Source organism: Sapajus apella, unplaced genomic scaffold (genome assembly GCF_009761245.1).
Source record: "Sapajus apella isolate SASKATOON/1434 unplaced genomic scaffold, GSC_monkey_1.0 scaffold87, whole genome shotgun sequence".
Lineage (NCBI taxonomy): Eukaryota > Metazoa > Chordata > Mammalia > Primates > Cebidae > Sapajus > Sapajus apella.
The window spans coordinates 2,962,230-2,967,278 of record NW_022437027.1 but is presented as its reverse complement, the minus strand read 5'-3'; the positions used below and the strand labels follow the sequence as shown (position 1 = coordinate 2,967,278).

General features: G+C 40.2%; 1 pseudogene; it reads left to right on the top strand.

Moving 5' to 3' along the window:
* Positions 1-621: 621 nt before the first annotated feature.
* On the top strand, positions 622-3,855 carry LOC116534421 (annotated as a pseudogene).
* The last annotated feature ends 1,194 nt before the right edge of the window (positions 3,856-5,049 follow it).

The window sequence follows — 5,049 nt, the reverse complement described above, 5'->3', positions numbered from 1 at the left end:
TTATTGTAACAAAGCAATTTATACACTTTTAACATTTAAAACTGAGCATCATCTTTCCTTTACAGTGAAATTAAAAAATTAAAAATAAACAGGAACAAAATTACAATAGAGAATGTCAATTCCAAATAAGATCCTACAGGTTCTGATTCTCCCATTGAGTGTCAGGGCTCAAGTCATCATTAGGAGAGAATTTATTTTAAAAGTCTCATCTTAAACTGATGTCTGTCAAACATCACAATTAGACATGCTAAAGGAGAAGCCATCTTGTCAAAATGCCCACTTAACCCACCCAAACATCTCAAACCCACCCTTTACTGACCTATAATCCCTTTTTTTTTTTTTTTGAAATGGAGTTTTGCTCTTGTCACCCAGGCTGGAGTGCAATGGTGTGATCTTGGCTCACTGGAACCCTCTGCCTCCTGGGTTTAAGAGGTTCTCCTGCCTCAGCCTTCTGAGTAGCAGGGATTACAGGCGCCCGCCACCACTCCCAGCTAATTTTTGTATTTTTTTAGTAGAGACAGGGTTTCACCATGTTGTCCAGGCTGGTCTCGAACTCCTGACTTCAGGTGATCTGCCAGCCTTAGCCTCCCAAAGTGCTGAGATTACAAGTGTGAGTCACTTGCACCTGGTAACCCCATTTCTAAAAGTTTTTCTTTTTTTAACAAGAGAAAGTAGACAGATACATGTTGGTCAATGCTTAGTGTCCATATTCACATACAGACACAGTGTACTTTCTGAACCCAATATACAGAGAAAAGAGAAAAGAAGCTAGAATTCTATGAACTGCTACACAGGGGCCTAGCACCCTCCAGCTTCCAGCAGAGTGAAGGGAGCAGGTTTTTCTTTTTTCTCACCGAGCTCTATGGTATTGATTCCATATAGTTTTTGTTCAGACGGGAAGGGATAAAAATGAATTTCGCACAGAAAGAGGTAGAGACTCTTCCCATTGTATTCTGCTCAAGATATTTCCCCCAAATAAATTGAAAGCCTTGGTGTAGAGAAAAGAGACCTCAAGAACAGGGTAAATGAGTACAAGAGGCAAAAAAAATTAAAAAATTAAAAAAAATAATAAAGCCAACAACAACAAAAAAACCCCACAAAAAAACAGACTACAACTTGCTCCAGGGACTGGAGAAAATTTAAAAAGCGGAAGGTTGGAATCCGTCAGTGTTCTATTATCTCTTTCATCCTCCTCTCCATCCTCCCCTTCATCATCATCTTCTTCACCTTCATCTTCACCCCCTTGTTCATCAATGTCTTCTAATTCTTCCTCCTCCTCTTCCTCATTATCATCTTCTTCATCATCCATATCAGGAACCAAGTAGTACTGTAGTGGGTTTGGCCAAATATCATCTTTGATGACCTCTCCTAACCCTTCAGCCCCTGCATCAGAATAGTCAATAAACCAGGTCAAGAAGCTCTCTGGTGCCTCACGCTGCCTCTTCCTGCTGGCTTTATTCTGCATTTGACTTGAACCTTTCGTCACATCCTTTCCAGATTTCCATTTGATTTCAGTGCACTTTGAAGATGGATTACCACTCTCATTCAGATGAAATTCTTTGGAGAAAACTTTATTTTCAAAGTAAGGACTTCCACCAAGATAATAATTTATTCTGTAACCTGATTTAATATCTTCAAATTCTGTCACTTCAACTCTGGTCAAATAATGCAGTCCCTGTTCGTCTTCCTCCCCAAGCAGTGCAGACACTATAAATGATTGACAAATGTTGTTACCCCAAAATTTAGGATTTTGGCAATCAATTCTGACCTCTTCTGAAAAAAAATGATTGTCAGAGTTTGTTGTATTTCTGTTCTATTTTCAAAATCTCCTCACTGGCTTCTTCACTAAGTCTATTTCATTTTATATTTCATCAATGTGTTCAATTGCTTCTTGCTGTCCTTTTTTGCCCTTCTTCAGCAAACCTATGGAGGCCGAGGTCTCCTCTGGTGTCAGAGCAGGATATGATTTTGGTGTCTTCTTTTAAGGCAGGAGGGGAGACTGGCATTTGGGGACCATGCTTCTAGGGAAGCCCAAGAACCTGACCACCAGTTTCCCCGCTCGTCAGGAAGCAGGCAGAACACTCTAATTTCTTATATTTAATTTCATGAACATAGCCTATATGTAACAAGTTTAAGGTAATTTTTGAGTTTCCCTTTGAGGCCTACTATGTGATCATTACATTGTGAATCATCCATATGTGTTTGAAATAATATGTACTCTCAAATGGGTACAGAGTTCTCCATGACTCTATTAGAAATGGAGGTCTAGGACCTGGAGGCAGAATAGGGGATAGGAATATCTTTCTCTATTTACCATTAAAATTCAAACCAAGTGGGAGGCCCAATGGATAATAGGAGTATTCCTGGAAGCCATTCCCACATGGGCATGGCTAGCAATACCTTAGCAATACATGGAAATGACCATGAGCCACACAAAAATATCCCACTAAACCCAAAGTAAATGGATCTCCAACTCAGCTTGCTCTTTGGTTCCTAGAAAGACTGAAAGTAGATGATTAGTAGTTGCCTGGAGCTGGAGGTAAGAGTGGAGAGTGATGCAAATGAGCCTCAGGAATCTTTCTAGAGTGATGGAAATGTTCTAATTTATTATGGTGACTGTTGCATAACTCTGTAAATTCGCCAAAAATAACTTTTAATAAGTGAAAGTTATGATATGTAGATCATACCTTAATAGAGCCAGTTACAATTTTTTTTTTGAAAAGCGAGATCAAAGATTCGAATGTGAAAAGGCTGTGACATATAAGTAATACTTCTGAACTAGCTCACATTGAGTAATTGTTTTGTCTCATCAAGAGTCCTATATACTGTGGGAAAGTTTCTTGTGTGCCCAAAACATCTATGTGTGCTGAGCGACTTTGTGTACAGTGCCTCCCCAGTAAACTCGCTCTATCTGCAGTGTCCAGAGCTTCTTCCACAGTAGTTTGCTGATCCCACCTTTGCGGCCAGATTCTGCGCTGCAAAATGGGCATCTCCTCCCCTTCATCTCCATTTCCCTCCTTCCTAATAAAACTCTTTTCTGAAGAAGCTGAGGTCAGCATCAGATTTGAAATATTTAAAGTGGATACAAAACTATTTCAGCATGCAGACAATTAAGTGCATTGTTGTAGTTAATGAAGCTGTTAGTTAAACATGTCTCCTGATACCCTACACAACAAATTTCCATCCTAATACATAGACTGTTTTTGACAACTATGCACTCACAGTATGATTGGTGCAGAGCCATATACTCTTGAATTTTTAATACTGCAGGGCAAGAGGATTATGACAAATTATAACTGCTGAGTTAACCACAACAGGTATATTTCTAGTCTGTTTCTCAATGGTCTCTCCATGTTCATTTTAAAGTGTAAAAGAAAATGAGTGCCTGAGATAACTTGCCACTATCCAAAGCCTCCTTTCTTGCTCGTCAGGACCCAAATTGATCTCAGAGATGATCCATCTACTACTGAGAAAATCGCCAAGAGCAAACAGAGGGCTGTCACTCCAGAGACTGATGAAAAGCCAGCCCACAACCTGAAAGCTATCAAGTATATGGACGGTCCTGCACTCACACAGCAAGACCTAAAGAATGGATTTGACAAAGCAATACTGGCTGTCCTGGAGCCTCCAGAACTGAAGAAGAGCTGCAGGACTGTGCTGCTATGAGCATCTCTCCAGAGCCCTTTCTGCACAGCTGGTGTATCCATCATACTAAAACCAATGTTTAAATCAAATGAAAGATTAAAAATTAAAATTCGGCCAGATGCTGTGGCTAACAACAGTAATCCTATCACTTTGGGAGGCCGAGCCAGGTGGATCACCTGAAGTCAGGAGTTCAAGACCAGCCTGGCCAACATGGTGAAACCCCATCTCTACTAAAAATGCAAAATTAGCTGGGTGTGGTGGCACATGCCTGTAGTCCCAGCTACTCAGGAAGCTGACAGGAAAATTGCTTGAACCTAGGAGGCAGAGGCCGCGGTGAACCGAGATGGCACCACTGCACTCCAACCTGGTCAAGACAGCAAGATTCCATCTCAAAATTCAAAATACGTATAAATTCATTTTTGCAATAATGACAAATACCCTGTATCAACCCACATGCATCCGTATGAGACAGGGATTATAAGTATGGCCCCCTTCTCCCTCCCAATACTAGTTAATTCTGAGTAATTATGTATTGTCAGAAAAGTAATCAGTACTCATTTTTGGTTTTTGTTTCAAAAAACAATTTTGTTTCTGTTTAAAAGCAAGGCATGCTTGTGATGACTGTGTAACAGGCTAATTGGAATTGTTGAATCTGCTCCCTGACTCCATTCAGGACAGTAATCTGTGGCATCTTAGTGGGGTTTTATTTTTCCTTTTTTTAATTCATTAACCAGTGGTCAGTCCTTAAGAGGAGAAAGATGGATCGATTCCATATTCGACTTCCTAGATCTAGTTTAGAAAATGTTCTTTATCTGGGGTGCTTTTAGGAAAGAATATAGTAAATGCCTTATTTAATATTTCTTTTTGAAAGTTGCCTTTTATCTCCACCTTTGAGTAGGTTCAGTATTTGATGAAACTCATGAAAGTGGGTGGAAATTGTCTTGCCCCTGCCCTTTTCTGGGATCCACTAAATATGTCACTGTGACTTTCAAGGTAATTTGTTTGCCAGTTGCTGATTTTGGGGGAAGTTAATTTCTAACTTCTTTCACTGATGAATAAAGTATTGCGCCTTTGAAATGCAACAAGTGGATTGTGTTTGTAACTTAAAAAAATTTTTTCCCTGTCAGTCATTGTCTTATATGCTTATTATAGATTTGCAATCAACAGTATATGGTGCTTCTAGAATGCAGCTGAAGACCTGGTATGTAGAGGGGATGTGAAGGGTGGTACCAGAGGACTGACGTCTATAGAATGATTCACAGCCTCTCAAGTTATGAGGATGGAGACCTGCTTCGTGAAGAAACTGGGGTGTGGTGGGGATGGGTAGAACACGTAACAACATGGCATCAGTCAGGGGAATCCCCTTACTTCTGTTTCGCAGATGAGGAACCCTAGAGCCGCCAG